The sequence below is a fragment of the Ambystoma mexicanum genome, chromosome 6p (assembly GCF_040938575.1).
Source record: "Ambystoma mexicanum isolate Mex_15411 chromosome 6p, UKY_AmexF1_1, whole genome shotgun sequence".
In the NCBI taxonomy this organism is placed as follows: Eukaryota; Metazoa; Chordata; class Amphibia; order Caudata; family Ambystomatidae; genus Ambystoma; species Ambystoma mexicanum.
The window spans coordinates 1,088,128,311-1,088,142,185 of NC_090935.1; the positions used below are offsets into that span (position 1 = coordinate 1,088,128,311).

Below are 13,875 nucleotides of genomic sequence, written 5' to 3' on the forward strand. Positions count from 1 at the left end.
TCAGAACAGGTACTTTAACAGAAAGCAAACACGTAGAGGGAAACCCACAGAAGAAGGCATTTTGAATACCGAATTGACAGAAAGCAGAGAAAGCGCTAGTTTGTAAAACAGACTGACTGTGTTTTTAAGTATGCAGGGTTGTTTAAAAGCCAGCAAGCAACAAGAGTTGACAATCATTCTAGAACCCAATACAAACTACCATTGCCTAAGCCAAAAGAAAGTTAAAACAATGCAATTCAAAACCAACCCACATTGCCAAAGTCAAGATGGGGCAAATAAGAATCCAAAAGTTTGTACGGCTTGTTGCCCATGTTTAAATAAGTGCATAAACGAAGCTGGTGAAAACCCACATTGCCAAAGCCAAGGAAGAGATTGAGTGAGACCATATTATTGTCAGTATTTGGTTAATGGAGAAGTGGGGAAGCAAGAGTGGCAAAAACGCTGCCCTTCTGGTAAAGGATATTCAGAAGGTGTTATTGAAGTAGTAGGCCTGGCATGGAAGTAGAGCAGGTGGAAGTTGATGAAGTGCTATGAAATGGTGTTCACGAATCATCCTGACAAACTTCCATTGCTGAAGAAAGTGTTGTATAAATTGCTTCAGGAGTGTGTAATTGTTTCTAGAAAAATATGTGGTTGAAGAATACTGGTGACAAAGACAATTTTTTTGTTCATTCTACTGAATTCAGGAATTATTCTGGGTTTATGCAAAGAATCCTTGATATTACAAGTGGAAGAGAACAAAACCTAGTTGAACAATCCTGAAGTGTTGGAACTTTTTGTTGCTAAGTGGAAATCAATAAAACTGCATTTTAACTTTGATACAAGATAGGATTACCTTATTCTTTTGGATTCATTTTTGTTGTTGTCCTCCCTGTTCCCCCACCCACTTGTCTTGTTGCACCTTGAAACACATTGTGTATAGGCGCATTATAAATACCCAATAAATAATCTGTTGATGAGAATCCTGCTTTAATCTGGGGACAGGAAATTCACCCATATTATAAGGAGAGACTGTTATAACGTTGTGAATTTGACTGTTCTATTTGTTGCTTTTGAGCTGCAATATATATTACCTTGTTGAGTTGGTTTATATACAAGTGTGAGGGACAGAAACCTTTTGTTAGTGTTTTTCTTAGTTTATTTTAGGCAGGGAAATTCTCGTCAGAGTAAGGATGATAATGCATTTATCCAACCTTTTTGAGTTAATAAAATGCTATCTTTTGAAAAACCTTCACAAAGTTGTCTACCTCACATTCAGAGAGCTGAGCGCATGGCCTTCCTGAATCTCCCAAATTGCTCAAACAGTTTTAACGCACATAAGGAAGACACTCATTTGAATTGGCTATTTAAGTTTGTCAAGGGCACCCTATATACTAGCTTTCTGGTTTCATCCAGAAAGTGGCTAAGCTTTCCCTAATTTCTGATGGAAAACCATTTCCCTAGGTGTCTATGATGTACCGCTTATTTAAAATGGGAAAGCAGAAGCAGCTACACCTTCATTCTCTACAAACTTTCAACTTGAGTAAAATGAGGTTCGAGTGTATCAGCGAGGCTCTGAGATTCTTGCAACTTTTTTAACATGCATTTTATTGTCATTTTGTCAAATAAATCACAAACTCCCTCTCCCCTCTACCCTTCCCTATCCCCCTCCGCCCCCACCTTATCCCAATGCGGACCTAGCAAAGAAATTCCATTAATACCTTCCTCCACAACCCCTTAAACACCCCATAACCACCCCGGCATCTGATACCACTAATATCAGCAGCTCCTCCTTCAGTCACTGATGCAGAACCCCCTTCCCAAGGCTGCGCCGCCCCTCAAACCCCCTGGTCTTCTCCCTGAACCATATCCCCTTCGTTTCCTGTGGGCATCCGGTGAGATTTCCCTTTTGTTTGCAAGTGCTTACTCAAACCAAGCGCAACAACTGCAGTCTCTTAGGGCACCAGGCAGTTCGTATATCCTTTTAAAGAGATTGCAAAATTACATCCCATTCCATCAGGAATTTTTGGTGGTCCCTCTGAATCGAGTAGGTCACCCCCACAAAAGCAGCAAAGTTTCATACCATTCCCACCCATTCGTGCTCTGAAGGGGTGCCTTTCTGCTTCCGTTTCTGCGCCACAAGCAACATTGCCACCATCATCAGAATTTCATTTTGCTTTTTTTGCGCTTTTGATGGTAGATTGCCCAGTACTTCACCCATCCCCAGCTATCGTCCCCCACGTTACCTGTGATCTCGGAGCCAAAGATCGTATTTATTGTTGATCAGACCATACCCTAGAAAGGCCGTATAGACAAGCATTCCCACAGATATGTTTCCAGGAATCCAACTCCACACATCCCCTCCATTTCAGCGCAGACGTGTGTGGGTAGTACCTGTGCAATTTTTCCAGTGTGAGGTGCCATTGGATCATTACCTTAACCCACAACTTCTGAACCTGGATGGCCCGTGTACATGTTTGTTACCTGTATCTGTTGTGACATACATCTCAAAAAGAGTAAGGTCCATAGTGGCTGCAGATCAAATCGATTGATTCGTGAGCCAATGTCTCATTAGTGAATATAGGTATCTCGCTACCTCCCGTAACTCAAAATCCTGCTTGCATTGGTCAAAGGATTTTATTTCACTACCTTCAAACATATCCCGTATTTTATGGCACCCAGCCTTTTCCCATCTGGCAAACGCTCCCTTTTGTTGCCCCGGCGTGAACTGAGGGTTCCTAAACAAGGGCGTTAGCGGGGAGGGAAGGGAAGTCTGGCCACCTGCTGAACCAGGGCAGTCGGTAAGATAGCTCAGTGGGTTGAGCGCTCGCTGCTGCGATCTGAGCGTGATCTGCAGGTCGCAGGTTCTAATCCTGGCAAGGCCAACCCAGCCTTTCATCCTTCTGAGGTCGATAAATGAGTGCCAGTTTCGGTTGGGTGATATTGTATGTAAATATGTGCTCTGTAAAGCGCTTTGGATTAAGGCGCTATATAAATAACACATCATTATCTCAGGAGTCCCCCCACCAATGCTGTTATCCCACTTAAATGCATATTGTTGGGTCGATCCTCTTTAGGTTGCCAGAGCCCTTCCTCAAGTGGCCTACCCATCACCGCCCTTGTCCATAAACCACTCCGGAACCACTCTGATTTGGGGCACTAAATAATAAAGGCGAAAGTTTGGCGCCCCCAGCCCTCCCTTGCTTTTCAGAGCCATAAGTAATTTTCATGAAAGCCCTGGGTTTAAGATTCCAAAAGAATGCCTCTACATGCTTTTGAGGGTTCCCAAAGAACCCCCGGGGAACCGCCACCGGAACCGCCATGAAGTACACTTTTAAGAACGTTAAGCCTCCCCAACCACAAAATAGAGTACCCTAATCAGCTAACAGCAGTCACACCTTCTCCAACAACTGTGTATAGTTCACCTGGTAAAGGGAGTCCAGCGAGTCTGTGATTTGAACCCCCAAGTATTTTCCAAAGTCTTTGAGCCCTGGAGGGAGAGTCAAACAAACTCATCAGTTCTGACTTATGAGCGTAATCTTTTGCCTTGCTCCTGCCCCAAAGAGCCCCAGTTCGCTTGAGATCGTCCGGAAGTGTTGTCGGACTCTGCGATTAGGAGGAGCAGATCATCTGCAAAGGCCGTAACTTTGTGCTCTTCACCCCTGAAAATGATCCCACTAATGCCCTGAGTCGCCCTTATTCTTGCTAGGAGTGGCACCAAGTAGGATCGCGTATAATAGCGGGGCGAGCAGGCATCCTTGTTTGGTACCCCTGAACTTTTATAACCCGGAAGAGGTGACCATTAATCGCCAGACTCAGGAGTGGCGCTTGATCTGAAAAATGAGAGGAACTTGGACACAAACCCCATGATCTCCATTGTGCGGACGAGAAATGACCAACTTGGTCGAAAGCTTTCTCTGTGTCGAGCGCCAGCAACAACACAGAGGTCTTGGTTTTGTTAACCTTTTCTATTAAATGGCACACCCGCCTACTGGTCTCAAAGGTCTGTCGCTGTTTGATAAAGCCTGATTGGTTGGGATTTATCAGTTTGGGTAGGAGTTTATCCAGATGTAATGCTAACACTTTAGTATACATTTTTGCATCCAGGTTAATAAGTGCTATGGGACGGTACAAGCCACATAGTGTTACATCTTTGCCAGGTTTCGCAAGTAGTACAACCTTGACTTCCTGCATTTAGGGAGTAATTCACCCAGCCCTACCAAAAGAGTTGCTCAGTGCAATTAACCGCAGGATCAACGACTGCCAAAAAGTCCAGTAGAAGATTGCTGGGAAACAATCAGATCGCAGGGATTTCCCCAACCGTAAAGCGGCTATAGCTGCCCTTATTTCTTCAGGTGAGATATCCTTATCTAGATATTCCCTCTCTTGTGGCGTAATCTTTGGGAGCGGGCAGTTTGTAAGATAATTGGACTGATCGCCTTCTACGGGTAAGGCAGTGTAGTAATCAGTGAACGCCTCCAGAATGTCTGGTAATGCAGTACATTCTTCCTCCGTCACCCGCCTAATTTTGATGATCTTCCTTGATGCCTCTTTCTTCCTGACCTGACGTGCCAATAGGCAGTCTGCCTTATTCACCTTCACATAGTACCTCTGTTGGAGGAAGAGGAAGGCTTGTTCTGCGGCTCTGCCTGCAGCATATCTAATTGGCCCCTGATAAGCCGATATTCCTTCCGCATCGCACTCCCCACGTTATCTACCATTTTTTCCATTACGTGTTTGAGTTTAGCGTCCAGCTCCTCCTGGAGAAGGCCCAATTGTCTGTCCCTCTGGCATTTCCTTGCTAGGAGTTCCCCCTCATGGTGGCCTTGAAGGCGTCCCACACCACATGGTCCCGAGTCCCCTCCATAGCATTGAATGTGAAAAATTCCTTGCTCTTGCCCTTTGACGACTCACAAATAACATTGGGCCTCATTCCGAGTAGGGCGGTAAGGGTTAACAGTCACTGGTAACGAGACCGGTGCCGTTAAACCCTTACCGCCCTACTACGAGTCCTTCCTTAACGCCTGCTTTTAGCAGGCGTTAAGGACGAGACCCGCAAAGGGACTTTAGTGCTAATAACGAGACTGTAATATACGGTACCGTTATTAGCGCCTTCCCCATTCCCATTGAGCCCTATGGGGGCTCAAATGGGAATGGGGAAGGGCCCTGGTGAATGGGGAATTACCAGTCCCTCCAACCTTGGAATGGACCGGTAATTACTCCATTCACCAGGGCGGAGTCGGAACGATTTTGGAGGCAGCCATTCCGCAAATAGCGGTGTGGTTATCTCCAAAGTCGGAATGAGGCCCCTTGTCTTTTAACAAGTGACTGGGGAATTTCCATCGCCACAGCCCGATCCCCGACTCCCCATTTGTAGCACCAGCGTTATGGGCGCGTGAACTGAGAGCGCTATTGCCCCCAACTTAACTTCCGATACCTGCCCCTGGAGTATGCTGGATACCCAGGCGTAATCTATTCTTGGGAACGTTCTGTGGACATGGGAGTAAAATGTGTAGACTATGTTCCCGCTCCCCCAACCCCAATTCCCTCCAATAGTCTACCAATGTTAGATGGGCCATGCACTCCTTTAACTTGCATGAAGACATCCCCGGTTTGTGGAATACTCTTGCACTATCAGCCCATAGGACCCATGACAGGTTGAAGTCCCCCACCAGTATTAGCTGTCCCGTGGCAAACCTCCTAATTTAGGCAGTGCTCCCTGTGTTAACCCATCTTGTCCCATGTTAGGTGCATAAATAGTTTCCTATAATGTGTGATCCCCTCTCTCAGTGGAACGAAACCGCTCGGTATCTACCCTTGCCATCACTCTGTGCCAGCAACACTGAAGCCCGGTAAGTCCTGGACAGCTATTAGTACCCCTCCCGTCTTCCCCTGGGTGTTACACTGAAATATGCTCACCAAATACTCTCCCTCCAGATCTTTACGCTCCTCCGGCACCAACTCTCTGCGTGTCAGGTGCTTTTCTAAACAGCAAGCTGGTGGCCCGTCTCTTTCCTTGGCCGGCTCACTCCTCTGGAAGAGCGTTCCTCTCCCTCTTGATACGGGTCGCCTCAAATTCCGGAAGCTCCTCAAGACCTTCCTTTTACTTTACCCAAGACGCGTACAGAGGACGTTCCCAGTCCTATAGAGGGGGGGGGGGGGCACAGAATCGGCGTGGAACGTCCTTCAGGACACAAACTACCAAACAGGCCTAACCAACCAGGTCGAGTGTCTGGTCCCCCAATTCAGCACACTAGTGTGAGGCCGTCTATCACAGTTTGTCAACGAGTGGCACAACATCTCCACCGGCAAGTGGGTGCTCAGCATTGTCCAGCAGGGTCACACTCTCAAGTTCCTAGACAAACGTCCCTCCATTCATCCTGTCATAAGACGGGAGCAACACCTACCTTTGCTCTTGCAAGAGATCCAAGCACAGTTAAAAGAAAAAAAAGGGGGGGGGGGGGGTAGCGTAGCAATAGGGACGTGCCAAAACGCCACCAGTGCTGCGGAGTGTACTCCAGATACGTCCTGGTGAGAAAGAAGTCCAGTGGGTGGAGGCGCATCCTCGACCTGAGGCAACTCAACACATTTCCCAAGTCACAGTAGTTCTGGATGGTCACATTGCAGCACATGCTTCAACAACTGGAGCACAGACACTTCCTTGCTTCCCTAGATCTAGAGGATACCTACTTTCACATCCCCATTCATCGCACGTACTGACGCTTCCTCCGGTTAGACGTGAACTGCAGACATTACTAAATCAAGGCTCTTCTCACAGTGTCTGGCTCCAGTGGCAGCCCAGCTACGGCGTTCAGGGATCTAAGTCCATCCCTACCTAGATGACTGGCTGATCCATGTTTGATCTCATCCACTGGCCTTGCAGTACATCGAAGAGACCATCAGTTGGCATGACTACTGGGATTCTCGATCAACTTTTTTCCGAAATCATGCATGGTGCCAACGCAGAAGGCTTTCTTTCTAGGTTCACGTTTCAACACACTGACTTGTCTGGCTTCTCCCTCTGAGGAGATGGTCAATGCCATCTTGAGCAAAGTGCAACAGCTTCCAACTCTTCAAGTGACAACCGTTCACTTCATCAAATCTGTGTTATGGATGATGTCTTCATGCATCCCCCTGGTCCCTCATTGTAGGCTGCACGTGGCCTCAACAGCAGTTCCTAGATGCCAGGCGGCAGCAAGTATCAGGCTCCTGCAACAACAAGATCACCCTCATTGCAGTGTTCAGGAAGATCCTTCAGCGGTGGTCCATTCGTCAGCATCTCATGCAAGGTTCTCCTTTTCGCCTTCCAGCACATCAGGCCACTGAAGCCTCCCTGGAAGGGTGGGAAGCACACACAGGTCAACTTCACGCCGGGGGCTTATGGCAACCAGAGGAGGAGGAGTTGCAAATCTACGTCTTGTAGCTGCAAACTGTGTTCTGGGCTCTCAAGTCATTCAAGCTCCAAGGCAGGGTGGTCCGCATCTTCATGGACAATACAACCACCATTTCAGTCAGTCAATACGTTTATTCGGACTCAAAAATCCATTAAACGCATGAAAAAACACACAAAAGCAGCTACAATCAATAAACCAAAACATAATGCACCACATCAAGAATCACTAAGGAGAAGGAAAGGTGGTCCAAAGGGCCCCATCTCCTTCATGGTATCACCCACGACGTGGGCCTGACCACCGTGGAGCCTGTCCAATCTCAACCCAATGGAGTAAGGTTAGCACCAGACAAAGGAGTGGGCCTCATGGTTGACCTCATGAGGCGCTCAGAGCCCAGGTGAAACTGTGGGCTAATTAGAATCCCACTCCTGGGTGTCAATTCATCCCACCCCCCCACCCCCCACTTTTTCCCAGGACCCGTTTTCACACTCTCCAGTTGCACAATGGTACAGGACTGTTTGCCCAAGCTTGGCACTCTACGGCATCCCACCATGGCTTCCCTAGACACAAAACCACATCCTTTTATGGACCGGAACCAGTTTGGCTTTTATTTAAGAGGGCATCCCTTGAGATGCTGCATATCCCTTTCCAATTTGGGTACCCTGTGAAGATGCACAATAGATAGCACGTCTAGGCCGCCATGGATCATAGGACTGGGATATACCCCCTCTGCCCCGTGGACTGTAGGCTCCTTTCTCCCCTCGACTTGGGCATTTGGGGCCTGTTTGACTTGGGACAAAGACCACCGGAGGGGTAAGCATTGCCTTGGGCTCGGACACCCCATTAGGGTCCCTTGTCTTGACACTTCTTGCACAGGAGATTTTGGCATTGGCCAGGTGAGAGTCCCCAAGCAACAGGCTAAGACAGGTCGTTTTTTGGTTCTATGATAGCTGATCTCAAGGAGGCCTGTTCCCTGGGGTGTACTAAGAGTGGGGCACTGGGCCCCTTACATGCAGTTAGAATATTGAGGGGCTCCCCCTCCCGGGTTCCTATGAGGACAGAGAGCAGATTCCGAATTACTGGCAGCTCAGCCAACACTAAGTTGCACTTGCACCCCCTTGATGTATGTTCATCCCCAACTCGGGGGTCGATGGACATGCCTGCAATGGAGATGGTTGCATGACGTTGTGGCTGAGGGGCCCCGATTGGGAATAGACGGAGATAGGAGCTGGCCCGATGAGCTTGTCAGCTGACTTGTGAGCAGGAGGGAAGATTGAGCATGGGGGCGTCTGTGAGCGGTCTGCCCTCGATGGGCGTGAGGTCAAGGGTAGGGGTGAACAAGGGCATGACCAAAACAGAGCCACGGTTGCGGCCAAATGCCGGGGTAGAATCCAAGCTGGGGATTGCATGGGTTGGGCTTGATGTTGGGCAGCTACTAGCCGGCGCTGCTGCCCGGACAACTTCCTCCGTAGGTGGCACCAACTTCTCCAGCCCAAGTCAGAGTAGGCCAGTTAAGGAGAACACATTAGGAGCACTGGGTACAAATTGGGGACAGGGAGCTCTGCTTCAGTGGGCAGTGGGCTGGCCAGACCTTCAACTATGTCTGAGATCCTTCCCAGGATTGGCAAACCTCCTATGGTGGTCAATATCTCCTGAATCTTTGCTACACAACCACCTCCTTAGTGTGTATCAAACAGACCACCCTGATTGCCGAGGGAGCCAATAATTGTAGCTTTGCACTCCCCTCCGAAGACCCCTTCATAGGACCCTCCACTGGCATGCTGCCCCGCAGCGGTTGGAGGAGCTCTGCTTTCGGCACATGGGAGGAGGAATAGCTTGATAGTCACTCCCCCCCTCCCCCCCCAAACGTAGACTCAGAATTCAGGGAGGCAGTATTCAAGGAGCCAGAGGTGGGGGCTTTGGCTGGCACACCCTGACAATTCCGCTTGACAACCCGGAGCTTTCGCTGGGATTTGTGCCTAATGTCCTGGAAGGCAAGTTCGGGACAGAAGAAGAGCGGGGAAATGGCGAAATAGGAGAAGGTTTCCTTGGTGGGCCTTGGGACTGTAATGATAGCATGGCAGGACGTCCAGACAGTCCAGTCCAATGACTTCTCTCCCACGATAGGCAATTGCAGTCACTTGCAGGCACTACTTCTCCTTCTTTGTCCCTCAGCCTGGACAGGACCTAACGCTGCGCCATTGCCCCGCTGCGGTACACAGGGTCCTCACTCCGTTTCAAGCTGGACTGTCTTTCATTGCGCCACTCCCTCCCGGCGCCGAACACTCTACAGGCACGCAACACCCACGTCCTTGCTCTCTGCAGGCTTCCAGCCCTGCGGGTGGATGCAGAAGGATAACTAAGGAGGGGGCGTGCTCTCCCCTCAACAGTTACGGTGGCCCTTCCTGGGCATGTAAAAATGTAGTAACTAGGCCGCAACACCTGCGCCCTTGCTCCCTCTGGGCGGCCACCATTGGCTACATCAGGAAACGGGAGGAACCCACTCTCCCATTCTATCCCAAGAAGCACAAGCAATGTGGAAACAGGTGATAGATCAGAAGATGTTTCTTATTCCATCTGGCGGTCATTCACAATACCATTGCAGATTCATTCAGCAGGGAACTACGATCATGCCACAAGTGCAAGCTTCATCTGACTCGAGGTGGGGTAATACTTAAATCGACCCATTCACCACAGCTGCAAACGCAATTTGGCCCAAGGTAGCCAGCCACTACCCATAACCAGAGTCTAGGGGACGCCTTCCCGTTCCCCTGGGAGGGCTGATTTCCCTTTGCGTTCCCGCCATTTCCAAGGATTCTGCGAGTGCTAAGGGCACTAAAACAGACCCATTTCAAGATGATACTCATTGCTCTAACATGACCTAGCCAGATCTGATACTCGGACATTCTCCACCTTTCTGTGGCTCCTTGCATCAAGCTGCCTCTGCTTCCATACCTGCACTCCAGAGTGGACCACCACCACAACCCAGTATCCTTGAAACTGGCGGCTTGAGCCTGCAAACTTGAGTTTGGCAATTACTCATTACCCGCAGAATGCAAAGAGATTCTGGCTAAAGCTAGAGCACAGTCTACCCTTTCATTCTATCAGCACAAATGAAAATGCTTCTCTGTGTGTTGTAATTTGCAAGGGGTTCATCCTCTTCGCATCCATCAAGGTACACCTGGCCGCTATCTCCTGATATACTTGAACGCCTGGCAGGCCTTCCTTGTGGTCTTAAAGACTTGCTAAAGAAGTCCTAAAAGGTCTGTTCAGAGCGTTCCCTCCTGGGAAAGCTCCAGCTCCCGCAAGGGACCTCAACGTCGTTCTGTAATAATTGAGGAGTCCTCCTTTTGAACCTCTTCAGTGTTTCTCTAAAGTTTTTGTTTTGAAAGTCTGCTTTTCTGGTGGCTATCACTTCGAACAGACATGTGGCAGAGTTACAGGCTCTCTTGCAAATCAACTTCTGTGTCTTTCCGTCAGTCCAAGGTGGTGCTCCGTACTTCTCCATCCTTCATGCCAAAGGTTCTGTCAGACTTTCATTTGAACAAGCCTTTAGTTCTGCCAGTCTTCTTCCCAATCCTACCTCTCCTGCTGAACGGTGTTGCATTCACTGGACATGGCCCGTGCTTTGAAGTTTTATGTTGCATGCGCTAAGACTTATTGCATAACTTCTCAGTTGTTTGTGATATTTGCACCTGGGGGGCAAGGGACCATTTCCAGGTGGCTCTCTAGCTGTGTCATGTACTGCCACTGGCTTGCAAATAGGATGTTGCGAGGGAGACCGAGAGCCCATTCCTCTAGAGCTGTGGCTGCTACTACAGCATTACTGTCTGGCGTTTCCCCGCTGAACATTTGAAGGGCTGCTACGTGGATGTCTACTCATACCTTCACGAGATTCTACTGCATTGACAGAGATTCCAGGGTTGAGTGCCATGTTGGCCAGGCAGTGCTTAGCAACCTGTTTAATTGAGGTGAGTGTGTTCCAGAGGTGAGCTATTGTATTGCTTCTGTTGAGCCTATGTCACCTCCCCTGGTTGTGTATGTACTGCTGTGTAGTTGCATTCATGAGCATGTGAATCCATGTAAGATTCCCATGCCGGAGAGGGAACAAGTTGGTTACCTGTAACTCCTGTTCTCCAGCATTGGTATCTTACATGGATTAACATGCAACCCTCCCTCCTACCCTTTTGTTGCTGTTCTTGGTTACTACTGCCACTTCACGTGCACTTCTCAATCTCAAGATGGCCACTGAGGGTGGAGCTGAGGAGGACAAATGCCATTGGCTTGGTCAGTATAACCCAAAGTGACAGCAATAGGCTGTATAAGACCAGCAGTTTCTAGTTTGAAACCAAAACTGCTTTTAATATTATGTAGGGAGTCTCATTGCGGCCTTTACACGCCAAACCCGATCATGGGAGGAGTGGGCCTACAAGCACACTGCCAAGTATAGACAAGTTTGGAGATTTATATATTCAGATTGCTGCTGAATGTGAATGGAAGCACGTAACTTTGCATCACATAACACTATTTGCTGATGTGTGCTTTCATGAAAGATGACTTTGCTTTTCTAGAACTGGTAGTATTTGGGACACAGGTCGGCACCAGGAGACAAACGCAAAAATATTTTGTTCCGACTCTTGCACTTCAGGAAATTTCACCAGAGAAAGGGACGTTTAGATGGACTACCATCTTTTGTGTAGATTTAATATCAAACCCTGATGAAGACCATGTGAAGGTGGAAACACATATTGGCACAGAGTGTTTAGACAATCATGAAACAATGTGTTAAACTTTGCTTTGTTGAATTTTTTTAATTGGAGGCTTGGAATATCTCTTCATTTATGTCTGACATAGTATAGGCCTATGTAAAATTGACTTGGGAGTTAAGGAGAGCATGGAATAGAGTCTCACTGTTGCTTTTAATATTACCAAGGATTCCCAGGCTGGCTATATTCATGAGCATGTGAATCCATAGAAGATACCCATGCTGGAGAACAGGAGTTACAGGTAAGTAACTTGTTATGATATTGCATTTATAACGTGCCTATACACAAGTGTTTCAAGGCGCGACGAGGCAAGTGAGGGGGAACGGCGGGAAAACAGACAATGATCTTACTAGGCCAGGTGACATTGAGATTGTGCAAGTGCAGGGGAGAGGGGAAGGAAAAGTGCTGGGGGGGAAGGGCGGCAGTGCAGTACATGAGATCGACAGTAAAACATTAAAATAGAATAAATAAAAGCAATAAGTAAAAAGTGCGGCCAGCTGTTGGTAAGTGCAGACATCGGGTGGCAGGTGTGAAGTGCTGGTAGGGGACTGTAGGGATACATAATGCAGTCCCCAAGTGCTGGGGTTGCCAGGGAGGCAGTGCAGGGGTGCAACTGGTGGGGGAGGGGTCCTGGGCCCGAGATCAGAGGGTGGCCAGGTGACCAGTGCAGTTTTGGTTTCAGCCAGGAGTTCAGCTGGGTAGAGGAGGAGAGAAAACGGAAGCAAAGAGGAAGGTTTTGAGATGCTTCCGGAACCGGAGAGGGTTCTCCTCAAGTTCCAGGGAGGCTGTTCCAGAGAGAGGCCCCAGTCGAAGAAAAAGAACTACTGCCAACTCATTGCTCAGAGAAGCGACTGACCCTTGTGTATAGGCGCGTTACAATTACAGTTACAAATACCATATCATACCCTCAGGGAGTTGGAGGCGGATGAACGAAGTGCTTGAGAAGGAAGATATTTTAGGAAGAGAGAGTTGAAGGTATTATGGCCCCAGGTCCCAGCAGGCCTTGTGGACAATGCAGCGGGTTTTGAACTTAATCCTCGCTGCCACTGGGAACCAGTGCAGAGATTTCAGTCCTGGAGAGATACGATCCCTGGGCTTGGGGCTAAGAACAAGTCTCAGTCTTGTTCTGGATGAGTTGCAGAGGGCGGAGTGTAGAAGCAGGCATATCTAGAAAGGCTGTTGCAGTAGTCCAGCCTAGAAAGAACCAGAGCTCTGGACACAGTGAGTTCTGGGGGAAATGGAGGAAAGGAAGAATACCTCTGAGGAGGTGCAGCTGGTAGTGTGACTTCTTAGAGACGTCGGAGATCTGAAGAGAGAAGGAGGGTGTGGAGTTGAAGATGACTGAGGCTTTTAGCCTCACAGGTGGGAGCAGGAAGAGGGTCAAGAGAGGCCGGCCAGAGAGTGACGGGAAAGGAGGGGGCAGGTGTGCCGATGAGAATCTCAGTCTTACTGGCATTAAGGCAGAGATCATTGGCGGGACACCACTCCTGGATAGTGGACAGTCAGAGATGAGAGAAGTGGTGGAAGGGAGCCTGAAAATGAGTTGTCATCCGCATAGCACTGAAAGTTGGGGCAGAGAGCGGCAATGCGGTGGGCAAAAAGTGCCAGGTATTGGTTGAACAGCCCGGGAGAGAGGTTATACCCCTGGGGAACACCACAGGTAGAGATAGGGATAGAGAGAGAGGAGAGGAAGGACCCAAGTTGGACCTGGGAGGGTCGATCGGAGAGGAAAGAAGTCA

At 48.7% G+C, this 13,875-nt stretch overlaps 1 protein-coding gene across 13 annotated transcripts in view; it reads left to right on the forward strand.

The window, feature by feature from the left end:
• CDC14B (cell division cycle 14B) overlaps positions 1-13,875 on the forward strand; it is a 1,298,523-nt gene that overhangs the window by 971,562 nt on the left and 313,086 nt on the right. The window lies entirely within an intron of this gene.